The 27,150-nt window shown below is 42.0% G+C and overlaps 1 protein-coding gene and 3 pseudogenes across 14 annotated transcripts in view; all 4 read left to right on the forward strand.

The window, feature by feature from the left end:
- LOC120101733 (uncharacterized) overlaps positions 1 to 1,279 on the forward strand; it is a 28,669-nt gene extending 27,390 nt beyond the window's left edge. For all 14 annotated transcript variants that reach the window (XR_015683861.1, XR_015683860.1, XM_087654976.1 and 11 more), the window contains one exon: positions 1,154 to 1,279. The gene's annotated coding sequence lies outside the window, so the exon portion shown is untranslated. The remainder of the gene's footprint in view (positions 1 to 1,153) is intronic.
- An 11,406-nt stretch (positions 1,280 to 12,685) lies between these two features.
- On the forward strand, positions 12,686 to 13,805 carry LOC134486177 (prostaglandin E synthase 3-like; annotated as a pseudogene).
- Positions 13,806 to 21,415: 7,610 nt separating this feature from the next.
- Positions 21,416 to 22,495, forward strand: Dnajb6-ps7 (DnaJ heat shock protein family (Hsp40) member B6, pseudogene 7; annotated as a pseudogene).
- Positions 22,496 to 24,108: 1,613 nt separating this feature from the next.
- On the forward strand, positions 24,109 to 25,385 carry Cdca7l-ps2 (cell division cycle associated 7 like, pseudogene 2; annotated as a pseudogene).
- Positions 25,386 to 27,150: the final 1,765 nt, after the last annotated feature.

Consider the following 27,150-nt stretch of genomic DNA (forward strand, 5'->3'; position numbering starts at 1 on the left):
GACCATAAGCATAAGGTAGATGGTTTATCTTGTATTCTGCTCAAATTAATAGTCCATTAGTACCTTAGGGGTAATTAGAGGAAATATTGAAAGAGTCAGAGGAGCTTGCAACCCCATAAAAACAACAATGCCAACCAACCAGAGCTTCCAGGGACTAAACCACTACCAAAAGTCTATACATGGACTGACCCAGGGTCCACCTGCATATGTAGCAGAGAATAGACTTGTTGGGGCACCAGGGGAAGGGGAAGCCCTTGGTTGTGCCAAGGTTTGACCCCCCCCAGTGCAGGGGAATAATGGGGGTGGGCAATAAGGGGGATGGACAGGGGAAATACCCATATGGGGTAGGGGAAGGGGAGGGAATGGGGGCTTATGGACAGGAAACCGGGAAGGGGAATAAAGTTTGAAATGTAAGTAAAGAAATAAATCTAATAAAAGATTAAAAAATAATACATTAATTCTTTATCTATCTCTGTAAACTACTATATTACTTTGTCTGGTACCAAATATGGTCGAGGAATAGAGTAGTGTGAGAAGACTTCTCAGTGCTTGTGAGAATATTCCTAAAAATCCAGACATTGGCCTTGTGACCAAAGTTTCCTCAAAATACCAAATTGTCCATGGACTGTGTTTTCATGCTCCTCACGTGTTTTGGATAGAAGTGAGTTTACTTCAAATTACTCATTATTACTTGCTATTGTAAGTGTTTAAATTACCCTTTATATACCTTTATGGAAAACCATATTTGGCAACCTGTAGCTAGTTCTTGTGATTGTATACAGCTTGAAATCAGGAGAATTATATTTTGAACTTCATATATACATACATATAAATACACACACACACACACACACACACACACACACACTGAGGCTTTACATGAATTTGGCTTTAGCATAAGCCTTTAATATACCTTATATTGGGGCTCCATTCTCCTAGGTCCACTGCCTATAGAGCAGTGGCAGACAGGTGTGAATAAACTGGGTAAACAAAACCCAGAGGCAGGAAGAACTTAAGGTTACATTGTATTTTAATATTGAGCTCCTTGAAAACACACAAGTATTGTATTTTTATTATTAATGGTACCAGGGCTGCGGTATTAATACACAATTTTGCATGGGCTGACCACTAATGTAAACATTTTTATCTTTAGGTCACAGTGCTGATTTGTCCCTGCCCTTAATCTGCCTGTTGGGATTACAGTGATTCTGGAAGAATTACAGCACTTTTTATGTGATGCTGATTTTCAGGGTTAATTTAATAAAATTTTGTTCTCTAATGTTTTGCAGCTATAATTATGTTTCGACATGTAGTCATCTTCATTTTCGCTTAACTTTTTGTATCCTGTTAAAAACATTTTGAATGCAACATTGAGATCTGGATCTTAAAGGATTTTGACTGCTGAAATCTTTGATGTATGTACATCAAAGCGCAGGTTAGGGTGTTTAAAACACTTCATTCCATCAACTGCTATTAGTACTCAAAGAAATATACATGTATGCTTTGGGAGAAACAATTGAGGACACATGTTTCAAGAAAAAGTTTGATATTGAACCTTAAATTCTGTTTTTCTGACTAGGGTGAGATTGTTAACTAAAACTTAGAGGACCACTCCAAGGCTCTGCTTGTAAATGTGACCTAGTTCTGCTCCTTAGAATGAGAGGAGGGTGGAGAGGTCATGAATATTTCATGATACTGCTCTGATCTTTATTGTGGGCAAATTTGTGCTACCAATAAGGACTTCGTTTTCAGGATTAAGTAGGTTTTTATTTCATGGTACTGTTTCTCTAAAGGGCCTTTGATCTTTTCCTACCACATTGAGAACGTTTCTAATGATACCTTTGTGCAAGGTCCCTATGGATTTTTTCTTAAAGAATCATTGACAATTATATATATATATATATATATATATATATATATCAATAAATTTTGTTCATGGATAAGAGCTGTTATTTGAATTTTCAGTCTCAATATAAATTCTTCATCACTAAAAAGCAGAGGACAACTGCAAGGCCCAAGGTATCAGTGGGAAACCCTTCAGATAATCCTCCTGACCACCCATGCAGCACAGTATTTTGCCTTATTCACACCATTGCACAGACATCACAGCTTCTCCTGAGCATCTCTTTCCTTAGAGGATGGGCTGTCTCTGAGGATTCTAGGCTTGTGCTCTTACTCTGAACATCTTCACTAGAAAAGGGCCTCAGTCCAGAGAGGAGCCTGTGTTTGACCCTAGGTTCTTTGTGATGTCAGTGGTCACAGCATAGTATGAGGTTGGTAAATATGTGCTTCTCGGTAATAATTCCTCAGAGCTAATACTACCTACACCTAGTCTCTCTGTGAGTCCTGTTTGAGACAAGGCTTAAGTGATGGGGGCAGATTTTGCCCGGCAATGTCCTCTTTTGCATAGGCAGAGTAGAAGCTGTGGCAAGTGTAGAAACAATGGTTTCCCTCTTTAGAAGCAGAGGAAGTTCTGGAGATTTTACTTGGGTCTTTGTTCCCTGCTTCTATTGTGTTCAAATATTCATTGGCAAATTAAATCCTAGCATATGATTAAATGTGGTACCATGTACTTTGTTACTGTAAAGAGTATTTGATATCCCATAATTTCCACTCCCATTTATGAAGTCTGGTTCCTTCCAGATTTCTTCTGTTGACGTGGATCATATTTCTTCAGATTGGTGTAGCTACAAGTGTGCCAGAACCTCCAGAATTATGGGCCTGTTGTGGCATCCTCCACAATTTATTGATTATATAGATTTTCAGGCTCTGGGGTTAGATGACGTGAGGGTATATGTTTCATAAAGGTACCTACAATTTAGCCTTTGAATTCTGCTTCTAAGAATGGAACGTTCATAGAGCTTCATTGTGTGTGTGCTTCTCAGTACCCCAGGGACACAATGATCAGTTTAATAGGAACCCTGTTTAACCCTTGAAGTGCTGCAGAGGGTGTGTTTCACTAAAGGACAGGCTTCTAACATTTATAGGTTTTATGCTTGTGTTCTTCCTGTGGGTATCTTCCCTGGAAAAGAACCCAATACTCCTGTGAAGAAGGATGTGCTTTTATCTAGCTTCTGAATCTAGACCAGAATTAAAGGACCGTTTGTATTTTATGTTCAATTATTCATTTAGTAGATCTTTAAGCTTTTGGGAAATGTTATTAAGTATCAAAGTTTCCATCCGTAAACCTGGCTTTTTGATTTTTGAATTCTCTCTCTGACGTGGGAGATGTCATGTTACTAAATAATATAGTATCAATATAGGTCACACCATGTCAATAGAAGCCCTTCAGACTCTGTGTGCCACAACACCTTGGGAGAACGGTATTCACTGATACCATGAAACTTGTGACCTTTTAGTTTCGAGTAGAGTCTTTTTTTCTAAACGAACACAACAGAGTTTAATGAGCCCTCTCTAATCTACTGAGATGTTTTCATGCTCAGTATGTTACTAACAGCACACTGACTATACAAAGCTATGATAGCCAAAGTAATTTCTGTAAAGAGAGGATGGGCCTCCTCTACATATGAACTGGTAGCAACCAATTTCAGCAGGGTTCCCTATGCTGCATACTCCATAACCAGGTAGGACTTTTTCCTTGTCTCCATGGCCTGAAGCAGTTGTGTGATGTGAGCATGAGGCAATGCTTTCAGGAACCCAGGCTGAGAACTAATCAAGGCACCTGGACACTTGTCCCTTCTCAGAAGTTGATGGCCACCAGGTAGTGAGTGATAGGATAGAAAACAAAGGGCTCTGACCCTAGGGTGCCAAGAGAGAACACATTTTGTAAAAATGTTCTCTTTAGAAAAACTGACCTTGAGCTCCCATATCAGCATCAGAATTTGCTTTTTTTGAAAGACATGAAAACTACCAACAGCAAATATTGATGTTAGGGAAGTAAATTACATCCAGAATAAGCCATTTATAGTATAAATCCTGACATGAATTATCACAGATACTTAAAGAACCAGTCAAAACATAGATGAAGGGCTTAGGGAAATATAAGAGCAAATCAAGGCCAAACAGTGGGTTGTACGAATGAATAAGTGTCATCGTAGAAAATCAAGAAAGGCAAAACAAATGAAAGGGCCGGTATCCACTGTCATTACATGGTGACGTACATCATTACGCGCTGGGGAGAATTCATCTGGGATACAAGTCTCAGCATGGAATCTGCCCTTTGATTTGTTCCAGGAACACAGGATGGAAGCAATTCTGTGCCTCCTACAGCCTTTCCTGCTGTGTCCAGGAAGCTCAGGCAGAGTAGGCAACAGGAAGGTGGGAGAGGAAGGGGAAGTGGTTCTCCTTACAAATAGAGAGGAAGTTGGTGAGTTTGTAAATGTGACCGTGTACTACACTGCCCTTTATTGTGCTTAAATTTGTTCTATCAGGAGGACTTCCTTTTCAAAATTAAGATAAGTTATCATCACATGGCTGTGGTTTTGCCATTTTAGAATATGTTTGACATCCTGTATTTCTAACCCCATTAACACATTTCTGATGCTACCTTTGGGTAATGTCCTTCTGGATTTCTTCTAAAGAAACCTATATTGATTCTATGTCATAGAACTTCCATAGGAGTGCCATGCAGTGATCATTTTTGGCCTATTTTTGTTACTATTTAAACATACGGCACTTCAAATTCTTGGAAGAAACAATGAGGTGATCACAGAAAGAACAAATTCTATCTATGTTCTTATTTGAACTTTCTGAGTCTCTTAATTAAGAAGCCTTATCACTGAAAAGCAGAGGACCACTTCAAGGCTGCAGATATCAGTGAGAAGTTCTTCAGATTGTGCCATGCTGTGGACCTGCGGGGTCAAATATTCACACCTATGCAGAGGCACCATAGTCGCTCCTGGGCATCTCTTTCCTTCAGAATTGGCTGCTGTTTTCTGTAGATTCTATCCTTGTGCTCTTACTTCAATACATTGAGAAGACCATACTTGTGCTTGGGTTCTTAATTCTCTCAGTGATAATAAGAAAATTTGATTTTTGTGACTATCTGATTGTTGATAAAAATTCCTTTATGCTTGTGCTCCACTCAGTCTCATTGCAAGACTTGTTTTGAGATGAATCAATGATGGGGTCAGAACTTTTCTGGGAATGCCCACTTCAGTGTAGATAGGGGAAGAGGCACACTCTACCTCATATAGTCCTTTTTGTTGTCTCCTACCTGCTCAAATAGAGGGTCCCTAAATACTCTGGCAACTGTAGAAAAACTGGTTTACCTCTACACAATCAGAAAGTTAAAGAGGTTTTACAGGTATCATTGTTCCCCCCCTCTAGTGTGTTAAAATTTTCAATGGCAAGTGAAATTCTTATTTATAATTAAACATGTTACCATGTATTTTTCTTGTTTTAAAGCATATTTGATACCCTGTATCTTATACTCTATGTAAATTATTTACAATTCAGATTTAGAATCTGGTTCCCTCTGGATTTCTTCTAGGATCCTCCTTAGTTGTCTTCAGCTTGGTGCATCTACAGGTGTGCAAAACCTTCCATTATTACGGTGCTCTTTTTTGCATCTTCTGTCTTGAATCGATTAAGTACATCGTCAATCTCTATTCGGTGATGCAATGATTGGTGATGTGAGGGTACAAGATTTCAGCATGAAATCTACCATGTATTCTTTGAATTTTCTGTCAGGCTGAAGGGGAGATACCCAATTAGTATATAGTAACACTCCAAGGCTCTATATGTCAGTGGGAAATGTGTGCTACACAGCCTTTCTGGGACACAATATTCAGTCTAATGCAAACCCTGGTTCTAACCATGGAAGGGCTCCAGAGGGTGTGTTTCTTGGAGGATAGGCTGCTAAATGTGTTGTCTTTTATGCTTGTGCTCTTACTCTTGTCTATTTCCTTGGAAAAATGAAGCGATCCTTCTATAAAGGGGGATGTGCTTGTGTCTAGGTTCTGAGCTATGAGTGGTCACACCTTGGGTTTTTCATGTTTGATGTTTGTGAAGATGTATACTCTGCAAACCTGCTCAGTACAGTGAATCCTTGGAGCTGGTGCTGCTGTTCTGTCTCTCAGGTTCTCCTGTTCCTCAGGAAAGGACAGTGTCCATGCTGTGGGGAGCTTTTGCCTTATACAATCTTTTTAAAGGATGAAAGATTGGAAGGTACACTGTTTCCTCATGCCATTTCCTCTCATCTCCAGGCAGCTCTGGCAGAGAAGGAGAAAAGAAGGTTTGAAGGGAAGGACACTTTTTCACCTCAGATTCAATGGGAAGTTGGGAGGTTTTGTGTGTGTTTGTGTGTGTGTGTGTGTGTGTGTGTGTGTGTGTGTGTATGTTATTGTACAACTCTCCCCTTTCTAATTTGCACTGCTAGGTGAACTGCTATTTTTTTAATTAATTTATTGTTATTACAGAGTAATATTTTAGATGCTTTAAAGCATCTCTGACTATCTGGGTTCAGTTAACCATTAAAAAATTCTATTGATTGGTTGAGAATCAGGGTTCTCTTTGGATTTCTTCCAAGGAAATTTTTGTTTTGTCCTCATCATAGGTGTGTCGTGGGTGTGTCATTAGTACCAGGATTGTCTGACTTTACATGATTCTATCTTCAGTTACTGACAACTTTGTTCTTTGTACAGGTGATCTGGCATATAAGTTGGCTTACATTAAAATCTGCCTTTTGATCTTCAAATTGTCTGCCTCTATAAATGAGAGGTGTCCAGTCTCTAAAAATGGAGGGTAAAAATCAGTCCTTGGTTGTCAGAGGGAAGCCCTCTGTGTCCTTGAACACCTCAGGAGAACAGTACTCAAGATTCCATAGAAGCTTTTGACCAATTACCCAGAGCTGAGTCATTTCCTCACATCTAAATCACTAAATTTAATGAGCTCTTCATAAGCTACTGAGTTGTTTTCATGCTTACTAACTCACTTGGAAACATGGTGGATATGTGATTGTTAGACATAGACAGTTCCCTAAATAATATATATGTAGCCTCCCCTCCTCCTCCAGATACCCACATTTAGTGACATGTTTCAGAAGGGTTAACTTTGCTCCCTCTTCCATAACCAGGTAAGGTTTCATGCTGGTCTCAATGACCTGCAACAGTTGTTTGATGTGAGAATGATGTAATGATTTCAGGAGCTCAATACCAGAGCTAATCAGGAGCCTGTACGCTTACCTCCTCTCAGTATTTGGACGGGCACTAAGGTCTCAGTCCTAAGACGGAAAGACAAAGACTCCTGAAACAAGGGTACCCATGACATAATTTTTACAAGATTTTTCTTCAAAGGAACTGGCCTTAAGCCCCTTTGACATTGTCACTACTTCCTTCTGTTGGTAGAAGTGGTCAATTATAATAGCAAATAAAGATGAAGATATGATATCTTCCTGGAATAAATCCGTTCTAGGAATGATTATATTTACAAATACTAATGCTGCATATCAGAGATACCTAAATGAACTACAGTGCTAGGGAACTGCTAGTGATCCCCCCCAAAAAAATTAATAAAACAGACATGAGCTGATCTGATGCAACTCTCACAGCAGGCTCCTTGTAATATATGAGCTAGTTCAGGCCCTTCGGGTCAGTACTTACTGGCAGGAAGGTTTTGAGTGGAGATGGGAGCCCTGAATATCTACTGGTCAAGGTTTTATAGTAAACTGCAAGATGGGGTGGGAGAGAGAGTGTGCAAGCATCTAATTGGTGATCTACTCTGACCTTTAACCTACTTGGCTGGTGCTGGGGATCATAGCATAAACTTCATTTCTGCTTGCTTCTGTGTTGTTGGTCCTTAGGCAGGGGGTGTGCTTGTGACCTGGGGGTGTGTATTTGTTGGGGTAATAACCTGGAGACAGTGGGCTTGTTGGGGGGTATAACCTGTTCTAGGTAAGCCTAGAGAAAGGAGCAAGATTCAGATTTTCTTTGGGGGTAACTAATGCTAGGTGCCAGATTACCTGAGTTCAAACTTAGGTCAGATCCTCTAAAATGTCACCTGAATTTAAAAGATTTGGCCTCTCATATACCCTTTCTCTTGTGACTAGAAGGCCCAATCATGGGACTTTCTGATGCTTTATGAGAACAGTAACAGGGCTATGCCTTTGTGGTGTCCCTGGGACATGGGTAGGGGCCCGTTAGTGGGAGACCTCGTGGAGTTCTGAGGTTGAATTCTCCTCCTGTTGGCCAGGGTGTTCTTTAACTGCAACTGGATATGCAGTGCACCCACCCTGTATCACAGGGACCCTTTCAGTGAGGCTGTAGTAACCCGTGGCAGTGTCAGTTGAACAGGGCCCAGTCTCAGGGTTAAAGTTGGTGGAAAGCAGAAAGTTTAAGCCAAATATATTTGTATACCCACTGGATACCTTCAAAATCATATATTAATTAGCATTTTCTGCTTCTGTAATAACTTCTGTAAGTTGTTGAATCAGACATAATGTTAAACGGCGTGAGTCCCATCTACGATGAAGTGCTCTGCACTCTATAAAGGATTAAGGGGAGAAGGGTCATCCAGTCACCATCAGTCTTTAAGGTGAATTTAGTTAGTCTCCTGTAGGGGTTTGTTTATTTTCTCTATCTCTGCTGAACTCTGGGGTCTGTAAGGACAATGAAGTTTCCAATGAATCCCCAGAATATTAATTTCTAGCTTACCTGGGACACAAATGTAGGTCATTTATCTGACCCTATAAACTTAGAAAAACCATATCTTGGAAGAATTTATTTTAATATTTCCTATGTTAGCATCTGCAAAGTCTCTTGCTTAGTGGCAAAAGACTCAGTCCATCCTGAAAAGGTATCTATAAATATCAGAAATATTTGTATCTGATTTTTCCTGAGTTTACCTCAATGAATTGTGTGTCCTGATAGAGTCCTGGCTTTTTGCTCTGCTACTAAGTACTGTGTTTCTTTAACTGGCAACCACATAGGTCAATTGACAGGTACAGGGTGAATTTCCTTCTTCTAGTCAAATATGTTGCCATTACACGCTCTTGAATTTGTTTCTTTAGTAATGCTTGATATCCTGTTTTTAGCATTGTATGAAAAAGCTCTCTAATTAGGGGATGGGAATTTTTCCCCTTGGGATTCCTTGTAAGGATATTGGTGATATGTCTTTTCATGGCTCATCCATGTGTATGCCACAAACTCAATGACTGTGCACCTCTTTGTGTCATCCAAGGTCAATAATTGATTTAAGAGAATTGTATAAGAGGTGATCCGGGATGCAAGATTCTGGACAAATTTCTGCCAAATGTTCTTGAAATTCTTCATCATTCTGGATGGGACATGCCTTATCACTGAACTATAGAGGACATGGGATGGACATGGCAATTGGAATCCTTTCATGCTTTGTGCTACTAAGTCCCCAGCGTACAACACGCACTCCAGGGCTCTCTCTGGTACTTCTAGCAGAGGTGCTCCTGGGAGTCTGTTTCCCTGGATGAGGCAATGCAGAGGCTCCTATGGTTGTTTGCTCACCCAGAGACCCTTGATACTTTCTAGGAGGATGTGCTTATGTCTAGGTTCTCAGTGCTATCAGTGATGACATCTGGGATTTTTCCTGTTTTAAGTTTGTGAAGATTTTCTTATTGACACTAAATCCTTAGCATCTATGACACTCTAAGTCTTCCCTCAAGTTGTGCTCCTGTCGAGAGGCTTATGTTCATGTTGGGGTTAGGTTATGTAAGGAAAGCTCCTCTTTAAGAGGACAAAATGAGAAGGGTAGGGGTAATGGTTCAGCTCCTTAGAGGCAGAGGCGAGTTGAGAAATTGTGTCTGTTTTATTGTACAACATATGTAGAGCCCTATCCTCTGCTGTAGTCTAATTTGATCTGCCAGGTTGACATCATATTCATGATTAAATGTTACCTTTACATGGTCATACATAAAGGGCTTTGAAGCATCATTTATATCTTGGATTTGGTATACCATTAAAAATATTTCCAATGAGATTTTGGCAGTCCTCTCTCAGGACTGCTCTTGAGGCTGATGGGTTTTTGTTGTGGTGGTGGTTTTATCACGGCATATTCACATTTCTTATGTCTTCTATGATTGTGGGCCTCTTTGTGGATTGTAATATCCATTGCTGATTAAACTTTCTCAATTTTGTAGACATGATAGGGAAAAAAATAAAACTTTGAGGTAAAAATGCTATTCAACTTTATGTTCTTTGTGACCATGACTAGAGCTTGTACAATAAAAAGTTTATAGGCCAACTGTCAGCCTCAGATTGTCCATTGAAAGAACTTTGTACTGCGTGCTACTGGACACCTCTATTGAAATTTATTCAGTATAACACCCTGGCACAGCCATTAGATATCTGCATGCGAGTTTGTTTCCATGAAGCATGGGCTGATGATTTCTAAGGCTTCTATAGCTGGTCTCTCATCCTGAGACCACAATACAATTGTTCTTTGCTGCACAATACAATCAATCCTTTCTAGGAGGATAAGCTTGTGTCTAGGTTCTGTTTGTTCCTAAGGTTCACATCTTGGATTTGTAGAGGAAGGAGCAAAGCAGTGATCATCTCATAAATAAAGGACAGAAACAAGAAAAGGGCGATGTGACTAGCAATTCCGTCTGAACCTCTGCTTTGGCCAGAAAACAAAGAACAGATGAGCGGGTGAGAGTTAAGAGCAATGAAAGATGCCCTTCAAGTCCAAGTTTCAGTAGGAAAAGAGAGAAAATCTGTAGTCTAACAAGCAGTTGGGTCATTAACATCGTTCTCTTACATAAACTTAGGGTCATCAGAAAATACTCAGCACTTGAACTGCTGGAATAAGAGAAGGCTTTAAAACAAGGAATAAAAGCCCCTTGTGCAACCTAGCTCATGGTGCTATAGGAAAAAATAGGAACCAAATGTAATCAGTGTGAGTGCTGGGAAAGAAGGGAAACTGAGTAATGTAGCTTTCCACCATTCCTTAAGGCAAAAAATATGTAACTTGGGACAGTATGAGGGAGACCACTCACTAATACATTGGTATATAAAATCCACTATGAACACATGGCTAACTTCATGGCATGTCCCCATAAATATCAGACGATGGAAGACTGAAAGAGAGGGACAAAGGCTTCAGTGGGCAATCAGAAGAGATTGTGTTTGGCTCTAATTACCAGGATATGTCATTTGTATTCATCTGACTGATAAAAGGAAGTCTTTATGCAGTGGGCAGATTCAGACTAGGGTGAGCTAGTTGCTGCACCTTTGAAAATAGACAAGGCTTTTGCTGATCTGAATATGTTAGAGGAAGAAGGAAACTGTCTGGAAAATGAGAAGTCACTCTAAATGAGCTAAGACTATGGAAAAGCAGAAGTGGTCTGTCTGGGTTCCTCAAAGGTAAAGGTAGCTTGATTTGTGACAAGTGGGTGTTCTTTCCTCAAAAACAAACAAACACCCCCCCCCCACTGCTGATGTCAAATTTTTGCTAAAGGATTTCTGGAATGCTTTAAAGCCTGAGGGATAGTTGGCAGATGGCATCTGTGCTAGAATAATTCAGGTGAAGATTATCAGGTCAGAGGCAAACATTCCCAAGGAATAAGCAGTGTGTATTTCCTTCTCGGAAAATGTTAGGATAGGCATGGAGATGGTTTGCTCAGCAATAAACTCTGAAATAGTGATGTTTGTTGAATGGGGGAAGCTAAAGCTATATGAGACAGCAACAGTGCCAACCAAGTACCCCACACTCCCCATATATGAAGCTAACAGGTGCATCAGGCAAGAGCACCGCCAGGTATCCCATTGCTCCTGAGGAGGTCTGAAGACAGTAAGGCAGGCACACGGAGTTGGTCATGAAAGAATAATAAATGTAGTAGGCTCCATGGAAGAGCTCCAGGATATAGAAACATAACTGTTCAGGGGGGATGACTGAGCTTTACTGCGAGCTCATTAGTCAGCAGCTTCTGTCCATGGTTTATATCCACCTTGATCTGTGGAGGAACTGATACTGACACAAGTACGTAGAACCTTTTCATGCTATGTAAGACCTTGCTTATGTTCATCTTTAGTATCTTCTTAGTTGTGAGCTTCCAGGAACAACTGTCACTTGCTAAGAACAAAAGAAACAAACAGTTTGAGTGCCTCAACAAGGTCACTTTTGTCATCTCATTGTTTGTTAGGGGATGGTGGTTCAGGGTGTGGCCTTGTCCGGCCTATCCTCTGGAAAACATTTGGTTACATGGATGCCACAAGGCTAACCTTTGACTGTGTTACAGATTTGACAAGCTGTTTGAGAGATACAAATGTAGAATGGGAATTATTTCTTCCTTACAGTCCTACTGGAGTAGGTGTGTAAGGTATGTGTAGGTAGCTACACAGCACTCTATCCCCATCCTGAAGCTCTTACATTCTTTCTGACACCTCTTCCACAATGGTCCCCAAGCCTTGGAAGGGGCGGCATATTATTCGTATAATGCTAAGAATTATGCCACAGTATCACAGCAACAGTCCCTTGATCTCAAGAGCTTCACTGGTGGTTGAGTTGATGCTAACAAATACAGCAATCTATGTCATTAAAAACACACTTGAGCTCACCACCCCTCGCGCCCCTTTTCCTACACTTTCCTCCTCTCCCAGGCTGAGGGAGCTGCTCTCCACGAGTTGCATTCTGGGCATGGAGGCCAAGGCTGCTTCTGCCACCCCCCGTTGCCTACGGGGAGTGAGGAGAGGCTGCGACCCGGTAGAGACCTTAGAGACCACTGGAGTCCCTGCTGGAGAGGAGTCGACTGCCAGCTGCAGCCAGCGAGGCCTGCCCACACTTTCGCCTGGCCCTCTGCCCTGTTCACCATGCAGCCTGCTTCTGCAAAGTGGTACGACCGAAGGGACTACGTATTCATTGAATTTTGTGTTGAAGACAGTAAAGATGTTAATATAAACTTTGAAAAATCCAAACTTACTTTCAGTTGTCTTGGAGGAAATGATTTAAGCATTTAAATGAAATTGATCTTTTTCACTGTATTAATCCAAATGATTCCAAGCATAAAAGAATGGACAGGTCAATTTTACGTTGTTTACGAAAAGGAGAATCAGGCCAGTCCTGGCCTAGGTTAACAAAGGAAAGGGCAAAGCTTAATTGGCTTAGTGTGGACTTCAATAATTGGAAAGACTCGGAGGATGACTGAGATGAAGACGTGTCTAATTTTGACCGTTTCTCTGAGATCAAACATGGGTGGTGATGAGGATGTAGATTTACCAGAAATAGATGGAGCAGATGATGATTCACAAGACAGTGATGATGAAAAAATGCCAGATCTGGAGTAAAGAGTGGTATTATTGCCTGGATTTTGAGGGAAAAAAATAACTTCTGCAAGATTTCATAATTGAGAAAATCCCTGAGTTGATAGCTCTAAAGGCAGATATGCTGTACTTGCCTCCTTTAACCCACTTTTCAACCTTTTTTTTTAAAGACTTCACTAAGGATTGATTATGTACCATTGTATGCGGCAATTTAAGTCAGCGAAGGCAATATCTGTATGCATGAACATTTCCCAGGATTCCATGAAGCAGTTGAGATCCTAGGCAGCTGCTACAGCAGCTCTGATGAATAACTGCATCTCATCTAAGTCTTCTTTCGTCATAATACACTTAACTTCTCCATTAAGAAAGTTCTCAGCTTAGGGAAAGATAAAGGTTTTAGATCCTAGACCATGGGCTTGAAGGAGGTGGAAACAAATTGGCTAATATCTTAAACTGATACTCCGCCATTCTTCCAGGATGCCTTTCAGAATTATTCCACTGAAGTTTATTTTTCAAAAAAAATGTACTTTACATCATTGTATGTGATCACTTGTCAGTGTTCAGGTGTATTTTAGCTAAGCCTAGTGGATGCCCTAACTTAGATGGTTTTTGAAGCCTATACATTGGGTATAGTTTGGCCCTTAAGGTTTACATCTCTTAGCATGGAGGACACAGAAAGCTGTACATTGTTGCTTGAGAATATGTACATTTTAGACCAGATTTGTACTTGCACTGTCAGTGTGGCAAATGCGTGGAAAATGTTAATACGCTATTGGATTTTTTAGTTCCTGTTTCGATTTCAGCTTTTTTATGCCCTGGCTGGAAAACCTCAATCTATGTTCATGAGAGTGGGGATTTTTTAAATGTCTACATTCTTTCTAATAAACTGTTAGAAGATTTCTTGGCTGTCCTCTTAAGTGTCTGTTTGCTGTAATTTCATGTATTTACCCTTTACTGGAATGGAGCTTGTTTTTTAGGGAAATTTGGGGCTGGTCCTGTTTGAACAGAGGCTTGCTGTACTGTCACAGGAACCCTGTACAGTGTGTCTGTAATGGGAGGCTCTGGGTGCACTTTGCAAAGCAGCTGGACAAGTACTGTGACTCGATTGAAATAAACTGAATGTGTTGTCCTCCTGTACATTTTTCACTCCTGCATTTTAGCAGTGTCGCCTCTTTGATGGCTTCTGAAATCTGTCCAGCCTGAAGTGTCAAAAATAAAAAGCTTAGTAATTTCCATGTGTACATAGCTCAGAATTTGAATCAGTTAGAAAACAAGCTGCAGACTGGACAACCTTCTCACAGGACTCACGGGTCAGATACTTATTTACATTCAGATCCATTCAGATGGCAGTGGTTCTCAACCTTCCTTATGCTGTTAGTTCCTCATGCCATGGTGACCCCAACCACAAAAATTATTTTCATTGCTACTTCATAACTAGTTTCACTGCTGTTGGGAATCATAATGTAAATGTCTGGGTTCTGATGGTCTTAGGAAACCCCAAAGGGGTTTTGATCCACAGGTTGAGAACCACTGACTTAAGAGTATGCTTCTATGCTTTAAACTAATAGTGGTAACAAACACACTAACCTCATAGTTTAAGGGAGAATTCAAGAGAAGTTTGGTTGGTGGTTTTGGTTGTGTTTTTTTGTTTTTTGTTTGTTTTTTTGTTTTTTTTTGTTTTGAGAGAGAGAGAGAGGGTATGGGGTTTTTTGCTGGTTGCTGGCTTTTTTTGTTGTTTTGGTTTGGTTTTTTTGGGTTTTTTTGTTTGTTTGTTTGTTTTCTTTTTTTTTTTTACTTTGTGAGTGTGTGTTTCTCTACATGTGTGAATGTTCCCCTGAGAGCACTGGGGATTGAGAGGTGCAGGCAATGCTCTGAACTGTTAAGCTACCTTTCCAGTTCCCTGTTTGTTTGTTTGTTTGTTTGTTTGTTTGTTTTTTATTGTTTTTTGTAACTGGTTCCTGCTAGGGAGCTTAAGCTGGTCTTTAGCAACCCTGCTTCCACCCTGAGTGCTAGATTAAGAATTATTGCATCAGTATGCTCAGTTCTTCATGAACTGAGGTGTTGAGGTAGATTCTTGGTTCTCTCATGTAGTCAGCAAGAACCCTATTTCTGGGTTTTAACCTCAAGTTTTGTCCTAAGTAAAAATTGTGTTTCAGGGCTGGAGAAATGGCTCATCAATCCAGAGGGCCCTGATTCAATTCCTAGCACCCGCATGGCAGCTCACAACTATTAACTCCTGTTCTAAGTGATCTGACTCCCTTACATACCAATGCAATAAAATGAGAAAGATAATTAAGATTTTGGGTTTCCAAGTTGTGAAAATAGGTTCAATAACTATAGGTCCCAACCTTAGTTAGTAGTACCATAGCACTAAGCCATAACTGTCATTTAGCTCGGCTACTCTTGTAAGCAGTCTATCTTGTAAGGATGAGTATTGTATGGTGATGGAATTTGAGAAAGTCTATATAACAAAATTGTACAGGCTTGTGGCACAGCATTTCACTTGGGTTTAATCATGAACCCTGAAAAAATAATTGTGTTAGTGCCTAATATGTAGGTTAAGCTTTACCATAATCATTTACAGGGTTCATGCCTCTGCCTCCCAAGCAAAAAGGGAAAATGCCCCGACCCGCAGGGCAGTCGACCAGGGTCTGGGGTCCACCTAGGAGAGAATGGGGGACAAGAGACGCAAAGAACGGACAGCAAGTCAAGAAGTCTGATCAAGCTGACAATTTTTAATTTTTCTCAGGCTGAAGATATACTGGTAGAAGCAAAATGTGGGGAGGGGTTGGGTGACCACAAAGAATGGGCCTGGCTTGATAACCAGGATATTGGCTGGGTAAATCGGCCAAGCGGGGGAACAGCAGGGTGGGTTGCTTAGTGACCTGACCATCAGTGCCTGACCACCGGTACTCAGTGATCTGACACCTAGATTTATGCTATCTATTGAATTTATGTAGAGCTGCAGGTGCTGCTTTGATCTAACCTAAGGCTATTGTTTTTTGTTCTATCATAAGGCTAAAATATAATTGCTTTTTAACCTGAAGAATATTGCTTATTATTCCAGCATAAGGCTAGAACACAATTGCTTTTTAACTTGAAGGCTGCTTTCGCCATCTCAAGGCTGCTCCCAACAGGAAAATATGGGTTTCATTTTACAAAGTTGTAGACATCTGCTAGGGGTCCTGGAATGTGTCCCTGGCGGGTAATGCAAACTATAATGGACCGTGATCAGTGTGGACATGAGTACGGTAGGATGAGTTGGTTCAGTATTTTCATCATAAGGGTGATGCTTCCAGTTAGGAGCTGTGGGACACTGTCACTCGATACAAATTATATGCCAAGTACATCTGACTGGAAACTTGAATTTCACGGGAATTTCACTTGGATAATCTGGTGCCAAAAGTTTAAAAAGTCAGTTCAGAAAGCCAATTAATGCTATCTCAGCCAAAGCTACTCAGTTATTTTAGTATAATTAAACAGGACTGGTTTCAGTAAAGAAGTGAGGCAGAGATACAGCTAAGTGGTAAAATGCTTATCTGGCCCTAGGTTCAATCCCCCGGGATTGGGTGGGTGGGGGAGGTCAAGAGGTTGTTGCAGGAAAACATTAACAAAATTAGGAGGTAACAAATGTGAGCATGATGGACTTTTTAAAAATGCATATGCCCCTGGTGTATGTATGTATACGTCTATAACTCGGTTCCAGTGGTCAGATCTGTCTAACCTGTGGACCTTAACCATGTGTGTGGTATACACATCTACACAATATGTAAAACACATGCATAGAAAAAAAAGATACTTTAAGAAGTCTTTAAAAAAAACACTTGAAAGGAACATCTAATCCACCTAATCAAAGAATAGAAGCTGATCCCCATTGTGACCTATGACCACCGCATCCACAGGTTTTCGTTCAGACTTACAGTATTAGATATAAACCCCCTTTTATGCAGTGGGCCTTAATTCCAATCAGAAGTCTTTTTGACTTCCTCATATTAACATAGCCACTACAGAACGAGAGGAACATCCTGTCCTGCTTGAAACTAATTTAATCAGCAGGGTTCATAGGTAAACAGGAATGCTGGTGACAGATTTCTACCAACAACCTGCGTGGCACCCTCTGGGACAATGATTGCCTCCATCAGGGTGGGAGTTTCCAGTTCAGTCCCAGCTTCATTCCTATGTCCTATAGTCAAAGAATTGTCTTCAGCAAACAGTGTCTTACTTCTGGCATATAACCAGGATAAGTAGCATAAAATGTATGCTTTGTGGGCCCTCAGGGGTGTCAAGGGTTTCCATGGCCAACAACTCTCAGGTGAGTAGCTGATCCATTGAACTGGGTTTTCATTTAGTTACCGCATGCCTTCTGGGAGTATCATTCTTCATACAAGAAAGGTACCTTTTGTACTTTTTCCTTTCAATTAACCCAGCCACAGTAGTAGTTCTAGATTAACTGAGTCACTTTAAAGTACACACTCCAAGCAACTGAGCTGCCTCAAACAACAGTCTCCCAATCGTGATGTCTGTAGGCTATGCAGTGTGATGCCACTTTCCAGCGTTTGTGAGGGCTCATCTGGGCTTTGGTGTGCTTGATGAATAATTTCTACTTCTGTAAATAACCTTTCCCCGTGATTCTGAAAATAACCCCAATGAAACTCATTGTTCACAAAGGTAGAATTTGTTCCTATTTATTCTTATGTCCTGGACTCCATGTCTGCAGTGAATAGTCATTTGTATATTGTCTCAAAAGATAAGTCTCACACAAAAATCTTAAACCTCATTCCATTTTCACCATATGTATGGAAAGGTACCGCACAAAATAAAGCACATTTTGAAAGTGTAAGCCTGGTGTCCCAGTACTTAGGAAGAAGAGGCAGCAGGATCATAAGTGTTAGGCTGAAACACCTGCTCATTCCCTGCACAAGCTGCAAAACTGCTTTTGCATTCTTTCCCCAACCCTGGCCCCCACTGAGAAAACTTCCTGCCAGTTGCAGCAAACTCTGGACCAACATATCATCAAGCCTGGTACTTTAGTTTCCAGCAGCTTACCCCAGAGTGCCCACAGAGGGGTTCAGTTTTTGACTATGTTTGGACATATTCCCAGCTCCTACCTTACAAGTCACCACCATCCCAAGACCCACAACCGCACCCCTTCCTTTAGCCTAGAAACATGACTTCACTCTCCTTCAGCTGTGATGTCTCTGAACCCACCTCACAGCTGCTTCCTTATACACATGCCCTTATCTACTGTTAATCTGCTCTAACCTGGCCTGTATCTTTCTCGCTGAGGGAAAGAGAAAGCCTATCAATATGCTTGGGGCCAATCTGAATTTTGTACCCAGTTCTGTGTCAATCTTTTCTATGAAAGGGCATCCAGTGTCAACCACAAAAAAGAAAACAATGAAAGAAAATACCCTAGACACAGGACTTTACAAATCATATAAGGTAAGTTTCTTAGACAACCACACAATAAAAGGGAATTGAAGAAATCTCCAATATTTCCTGAATTTATTATAAAGTTGAGATTCTGGCCAGAGCAATGTAGACATTGCTACAGAGCTCATAGAAGACAGCAACTGCAAAGAATGAACCCAACAGTTCTTTTTGAAAAAAATTTTTGTTTCATGTGTAGGTACTTTTTGTCTGTTTACATGTGTGCTGCCTTAACTTCCTGGTGTTTGCAAGGCTAGAAAAGGGCAATGTATTCATTGGCACTCACATTATACATGGTCTTGATCTCTATCTGTGTTCTGGGTATTGATCCCACATTTCTGCAACAGCAGCCAATGCCCTGACACATTGCTCCATACCTTGTCCACAGTAACAGTACTATATCCCCATATGAAATGTATACAGACAATAGAGACAGAAAGGGTCTACTTTCCCAAGGAAACTAGCTTGCATAGATGGCCAAAGTAGGAAAGCTTGTCATCTGACGACAGGTAAACCCCTTTGCTGCTGACCAATGAGCAGATTGGCCTGTGTCATGCAATAATCTTTTTCATTTCATTTTGGTTTTTTTTTCCTTTTGGCAATAGAACATTTGTTAATCATTTACTTATGTATTTCTAATTTACAATAGCATCATTGGTTTGTGATGGGTTATGGACAGCATAGGTTTTATGTGTGTAGGTGAAAGGACAACTTGTGGGAGTCAGTGTGAACTGAGGTCATCTAGACTAGAGGCAGGGGCCTTTACCTATGGAGTCACCAACAGAAGAGATGATTTTATTTCTCTGTTTCTGTGTGTGTGTGTGTGTGTGTGTGTGTGTGTGTGTGTGTGTGTGTACATACATCCTTGTGTAGTTGGGTATATATACTGGGTGGTTGGAAAGTACATTCAAGGGTATACATGATCCATGACAGATGATTAGTTAGAGGACAATTATATGGAGTTTGTTTTTCCTTCTACCATTACATGGTTTCAAAAGATCAAATTTCTCTCACCAGGCTGAGTGCCAAGCATCATTACCAACTGTGATTCCCTGCCAGCCTCAGGAATGAGATAATTAGAATATACTTGCAAATCAGTCATGTAGCCCAAATATTTAAACAGTGATAACAATGGATATATCCACAACACATTCTCCTGTCAGACCCATTCTAGTACTTCCTACTACAAAATACAAAATGATTATAGATAATAAAATTATTAAAACATATGTCCCATCATATTTTGGCTGCTCCGGATGCCATTCTAGGACAGACAAATATAAACAAGTATGAAGGGGTTACACAAGTATACGGCTGAACTTCCTTTAGCCACCTGTTGTCATCATCTGGTGATTTCAAGAATGAGGAGTATCTAGGAGGTGCAGAGAACACATCTCAGAGGAGATGGCCACACCAGTTAACTGACCTTCTTCATAAACAGTGACCTCTGCCACATCTTATATATCTGACACCACATATATGCAACACACAGAGTAACCTATTCATTCACATTCATGTTATCAGCACAGCTTACACTCAGCAGTGGTCTGTTGAAAGTTAAATTTAGGAGAGTCAAAGTTTACATGCAGATTTTCAGCTGTGGCAGATTTTATCACTCCCTTTCCTACTCTTGTTCATGGTCATCAATTATATCAATGATGATGTGATAAAAAGGCAGATTAAAAACTTCAGGTGAAAGTCTATCAGACTGGACAAGAATAAGATCCACCTATTCTACTGGTAAAAAGATCTCTTGTGTGAAAAGACTTCTATTGCTTTAAAGTTTGCTTTGAAAAGCTATACCACATAAACACTGGGAAAAGAATGATGGACCAAGAAGGGCTGTACTGATATCAACATCGATTTTACTGAGACTAGGAGAAAGAAACTGGTCAGGTAGGTGACAGGCAGAGACCTTCAAACACTAAGTTCTACATTCTCTCCTCAGTCAGAAGTTGGCATTCTTTAGCAGTTCTGTCCTGTCTGTAAGGCTGAAGTGCAAATAGTGTTTACGAACTCAGGCTCTGATTTCTGATCATCTTTCCGACCCTTTACATAGGAATGACCACAGCTACATGTGAGGGTGAGCCTGAAACTCTAGACCCGACACCTAGAAGAATGTGCCTTTCTTAGAGGCAGCACATAGTTGATTGTACTCTTGTTCCCTCTGACAGGCTTTAGAGCATCTTCATATGAAGTGATCAGAGAAGTACTGCTCTTCTTGGACTTCAATAAATCCTGAGTGGACAGTCGTGCTGACCAACATACCTGCCATGGTCATGTCAGGAAAGCCCTAACAGGCCCTAGAGCAGCACCACTGAGCACAGTGCACCACATCTTGGCAATGGCTCCTGTCAGACAGCCTTGCTTTCTTCCTTTCCTGAGCGTCTCACTCGAGTCCTAGAACAGTGTTCTTTCTAAAATCCCTTGTCTTTGGCCTTGAAAGTCATTCTTTATATTTTTAAAATAGTGGTCAAGGGTGAATTTGTAATCCTAGATAAAGCACCGTGTTGAGATCAAATTAGTTTGAATACACAATTTAAAAATAGATTATTTTATACGTTGTGTTTTGATTGTGGTTCAACATCCTGCAACTCACCCCAGATCCTCCTAAGCCCCCACCCCTCCACGTCCATACCCTTTCTTTATATCATCAGAAAAAAATAATAATAAAAATAATTAACAATGGAAGACCCCACCGCCACCAGTGCAGCTGTGCCAAAGGCGCTAGGAGACCAGCGGCCTGAGTTCCCACCTTGCTGACTGCTGCGTCCTGGGATTTGTTCCAACAGTCTGTTAAAACATGGTGGATTACTATGAAGTGCTGGCCGTCCAGAGACATGCCTCGCCTGAGGACATTAAAAAGGCGTATCGAAAACAGGCACTCAAATGGCACCCAGACAAAAATCCTGAAAATAAAGAAGGAGCAGAAATTCAAACAAGTAGCTGAGGCATAGAAGTGTTATCGGATGCTAAAAAGCGGGACATCTATGACAAATGTGACAAAGAAGGATTAAATGGCGGTGGAGGAGGAGGTGAAAGTCATTTTGACAGCCCATTTGAGTTTGGGTTCCCATTCCGGAACCCAGTTGATGTCTTCAGGGAATTTTTTGGTGGAAGGGACCCATTTTCATTTGACTTCTTTGAAGACCCATTTGATGACATTTTTGGAAACCGAAGGGGTCCCCAAGGAAGTAGAAGCCAAGGTGCTGGCTCCTTTTTCTCTGCCTTCGGTGGATTTCCTTCTTTTGGAAGTGGATTTCCTGCTTTTGATACAGGCTTTACTCCATTCGGGCCACTAGATCATGGGGGTCTCACTTCATTTTCTTCAGCGTCATTTGGTAGAAGTGGAATGGGTAACTTCAAATCAATATCAACTTCAACTAAAATAGTTAATGGAAAAAAAAATCACTACAAAGAGAATTGTGGAGAACGGTCAGAAAAGAGTAGGAGTTGAAGAAGACAGACAGTTAAAGTCCCTGACGATAAATGCTGTGGCCGACAAGAATGCCCTCGCAGAAGAATGCAGGCAGAGAGGCTAACCCACACCAGCTCTGGCCCCTGGCCCGGTCCCAGCACCAGCCCCGGTCCCCTCTCAGGCCCGACCCCCGACCCCAGCTCCTGCCCCAGCTCCAGCCCAGACTCCAGCCCCTTCTGTCAGCACCCGCCCACAGAGCCACCCCAACAATAGGCCTGCCCCAAAGGCCAAACTTGTGTCTAAAAGCAACTGGAAAGATGGAGAGCAGGACAGGCAGCAGGTTCCTGGCAACTGTGATGCTCCTATGACCTCAGCAGGGCTCAAAGAAGGTGGCAAGAGGAAGAAGCAGAAACAGAAAGAGGACTCGAAGAAGAAGTCGACCAAAGGGAACCACTAAACTGGACTTGGCAGCAGTCACAGCAGCCGCTCTCGTGTGTGTGTGTGTGTGTGTGTGTGTGTGTGTGTGTGTGTGTGTGTGTGTGTGTGTGTGTGTTGCTCACACGCATGGCAGCCGCATCCTTTCCTTTAAGTGCTGCCCAGGGTCACTTCACTTAGCAGGATTATGGACATGTGCCCACGGATCTATAGGATTAGGGGCGTTGGAGACCGAGGCGACAATCCTGGGTGGCCTGTATAAGCTTGTGACATAGCCTCAGCCTTGTAACTCTGCTTTTCCCCCAACACCAAATCCATAGCGTTTTCCTCGAGTCTTAAGGGTCTGCCTCATTGTTTTCAGCAGGGCAAGCCCTGCTTTGAGCTCTGGGGTATTTGTAGTCGTAGGAGTCCATAGGGTCCAGTAGGGAGCTGGGTTTGTGTTCATGATAGACTGCCTCCTGGTGGCGATACAGTGCGCAGTTTTAAGTACAGCGGAACTTATGATAAAGTAAGCTGTGCCTTGAGCCATGAGATGCTTTTGATTCAGGGTACTCTGGCAACATACAGGCCATCAGGATGTAGAGTCTTTCCTTACTTATTGTTCAACTTTTAATCTTCTCCAGGTCGTCAAAAATTGACACCAAATATAGTTTAATTTTTGGAAAATCTCAGTCTTGGAGAAATATTTGTCCTTGTTCAGTCAAAAGGTTTTGCTTAGCAATAGCATTTCTAGTAATGCTAGGTCAGTGTGCTACTGGCTATTTACACAAGCACACAAGCACACAGAGGTGTGTGCAAGATAATCAGCTCTGAAGCAGGAAGCTTGACCTCAGTTCTTTAAATTGCAGATAATGGCCCCTTCACAAGCTTCATCGGGTCACAACCCATGCCACGCTATCACCTAACCTGTGGTTTGCATTAAGCACCAGGTAGTTCTGATGCCATCTCACGTCTGGGCTGCACGTGCCTCTTTGGGGCTGTGTTCCTTCCTTTTGGCCATGAAGGTCTGTTGCTTGAACTTTGTCCCCTTGGCAGTGAGGATTTTGTAAAGGGTGTTGGTGAGCTTGAGATGGGCCCAGCAGTGTGGAAAGGGGAAGTTCTGTGAGTTATGGGCACTGCTGTAGCTAGGAGCTGGAACAGGGTTACCTGGGTTTTGAAGAAGTAACCATGAAGGGTTTGCTGTGTTTGCTTGGTTTTGGTGGGAGGTGGTGTGGGCACTTATGGAGTGTGGATTGGTATTAATGTGTGTTGTGGAAATGTGACCCTCAAGGAGGAATGTATTTTAGTGCTACCGATGTAAATAAAATGTAAACGTCAAAAAAAATAATTAACAATAAATAATAAAAAATAAGACAAAAGTAAAACATACTAGTAGAATAAAACAAACAGACAAAATAAATGAGTTAAAGAAAAAGGTTAAGAGGCTCTGACCGTGGGTGGAAAAGCCAGGGCATAGGTGCATGGCCTGAGGCCTTGGGATGTCGCAGGCATGCCAACACCCTGTATGTACTCAGTGTGCTTCTCCATGGCAAACTCTGTGGGCTATGCTAGGGCCTCACCAGCCCCGGTGCCCCAGTGCAGGGTGCAGGGAAGTGAGCCCAGCAGAGAAGCTGGAGCTGGGCCATGAGCTCCCAAATCCCCAGAGAAGTAGCTGAGATCTTCAGTGCCCCCAGTGATGATGAAGAATTTGTGTGTTTCCAGGATGATGTTCCCATGGAAAACCTGTCAGAGAGCTTTGGTAGTTTGGACTTCCTGGAGTTGGAGAAACAGAATGTGTGTTTGCATTCCAAATACTTCACAGAAGAATTTAGGATTTTCAAAGAGGACACGGGCTCAGAAAATAAAGATTTTTGAAGGATTTACGGAGAGTGAGCTGAACATAAGCAGTAACCCAGAGCTCATAGAGTCAGAGCTGAGCGACTGTGACAAAGCATGTCCCATGGTGAGTGACAGGGAGGAGGAGGATGAAGAGGAGGCTGTACCTGGAAGAGGCAGGTCTAAGAGAAGCAGTTTTGGTCTTGAGGTAGCCTTTCAATTCTCCACCAAAAAATCGGCAAAAACACCAGATAAAAATAGCTCATGCTTGCTGGACAGTAAGACCCATCTGAGAAGAGAGAAGAGCTGCAGACAGCACAAGGAAAAGGAAGACCCTGCTTCTGATGCTGAGGATGAGTCCAGGGCTGAGATCCAGGAGAACTCAGATGCTCTGCTGAAAAGGGTCATGGACATCGACGTGAACAAGGCCATGCTCGATCAGTTGTTTGCAGAATTGAATTCGGTGCCAGATTTTTTTCCCTGTGAGGACACTACCCTCAGCTTCTAGGAGGACAGCACTGCAACAGGCCTTCACAGATGGACAAATCACACTGCCCATGAACCGAACCAGAGCACAACCTCCAGAAAACTTTGCTCTGGAAAACTTCCCCTTGTCCACCAAGCTTATCAAAGAGCTTTACAGCTTCAGAAGAAGAAGAAAGGCAATCACTGGGGGGAAATACCAGAAGCATAGAAGGCACTGGGTATCTTCTTTCTGCTCAGTGAAAGACATCACTGAGGAAGACTTGGAAAATGTTGCCGTAACTGTGCAAGATAAAGTCTATGATAAAGTGCCTGGTAACAGGTGCCATCAGTGCTGGCAGAAGACCTTCAATTCCAAGACGATCTGGAACCAGAGTTGTGGCGATGTGAAGACAGTTCTGTGGGCTGTGCCTGCGGAATCACTCTGGGGAGGATGTGTGGACAGCATTGCTGGGTCTAAGGGGAGATGTCCTCCCTGCCTTGGGATCTGCATTTGCTGTTACTGCGGGAGGTGACATAGCTGCTGTGCCACTGGGATTCTCATTCATCTGGCCAAGTTCTACGGTTATGATAATGTCAAGGAGTACCTGGAGAGCTTTCAGAAGGAGCTGTAGAAGATATTTAAGAGGAGAGGCATTGCTCAAACTTAATAGGCGGAGTCCCACAAGATGGATCTCTCTTGTGCCAGCCTTAGACGCTTATTTTCTAGAATTTACTGGTTCTAATACTATTGTTTTTGTTTGTTTGTTTGTTTGTTTGTTTGTTTTTAATTGTTCATATGCTTAAAAAGATTTCTCAGGAAAATAGTAAAGCAGAGAAATTTGCATACATACCTGCACAGACCTGTGTTGTTACAAGTGCCTGCTGAAGATTTAAAAGCACAGTTTGAATGGGGCAGAGTTAAAGCCTCAGATAAACTGTGAGGAAGACCTTGTTTAACAGCTCTTGCCTTTGAGTTGTTTGACCGGTTCGGTTCAGTTCCGTTCTGGGCGGGGACCAGAACCGCAGCTACCTGCCGCTGACTGTTCCTAGATTCCTGTGTCCAGAGGCGCTGTGCAGTTTCCTCTTGGGTCAGGGATGTGGGCAAAGGTGCGCAGAAGTGGCAGTCTGTCCTGCGGTCTCACGATGGTCCGCACTTCTGGGTGTTCAGCTCTCCAACTCCTTTGAGATTTCTTCTGAGGACCTCCTTTATGTCTTCACCTTGGTACAGCTACAGGTCCCTAAGCCTAAATTCATCTCAGCACATTCTCACCTGGCTGACAGAATCCATCCTGGGATCACCTGTGGGGCGGCTGACTCGGGAATTGCTGAAACCTGGTGCTAACCAGTCCAGCCGCTGCAACTGCTCCTCTTTCATCAGTATCAGCTTCTGATAAATCCCCCATCCCCCAGTCTTTGCCTAGTATCTCAGCCTTCCTGGGTCCCTGTGCATGTTCTAATGTCAGCAGGAAACAGATACAGAAGAGCAATCTGACATCCATTGTCCCACTTTACAGACTGAAATGCTATTTCAAAAAAAGTGCCCTGGGCACACTGTGAAAATGACCCCTCTTCATGATTCTGTTCATCCTGGTGGCTGTGAAAATAGATGGAATGCAATGCTGGATTCATCATTCTCATCAGAAATTTGCCCTCTGGAACCTGAAATGGCTGATCAGACAACACTCCCAGGACCATCAAAAATCAGGCTGGGAAACGACTATAGGGACTAGCTTTCTAATTTGTACTTCTCCAGAGTGGTCATGAACACCAAAAGAAAATCCACAGAAGAAAAAACCTGAGGTCATAGGACCTCACAGAGACTTGACTGCCAGTCAATCAGGGAGCCTGAACGAGGCTGACCTAGGCACTGGGCACATATGTTATGGTTGTGCTGCTTGGTCTTCTTGAGGGACCCCTAACAGTGGGAGCACAGGCTGTATTTGACTCTTTTACTGTGTCTGAGACCTTTTCCTCTAACTGTGCTGCCTTGCCTAGACTTAATATGAGGGAAGGTGCCTAGACTAATCGCAACTTGATATGCATTATTTGGTTGATATCCCTGGGGGATAGGGCTGCAGTTTTTTTGAAGGGATCCGCAGTGGGCTGTGGAATTGAGCAGGAATGGGAGGAAATGAGGGAGAGGAAACTACAGTTAGAATATATTATTGACAGAAGAATGAATAAAAATGTAATACTAGCTAGAGATGGGATTACTCAGGGATTCAAACAAGAATCTGGCAGGGATATTCCAGAGTCTAACCAATAATAAGGCCTTTAAGATTGAATCACGTTGAGTTCATGTTAGTGCAGACCCTAAACCAATAATGTTCATGGACAAAGATGAAGAGGTAGGGAAAAGGGAAGAGAACGGTAGAAAAGGGATTTGAAGACAGGCGG

This window comes from Rattus norvegicus, chromosome 3 (assembly GCF_021556685.1).
Source record: "Rattus norvegicus strain SHRSP/BbbUtx chromosome 3, alternate assembly SHRSP_T2T, whole genome shotgun sequence".
In the NCBI taxonomy this organism is placed as follows: domain Eukaryota; kingdom Metazoa; phylum Chordata; class Mammalia; order Rodentia; family Muridae; genus Rattus; species Rattus norvegicus.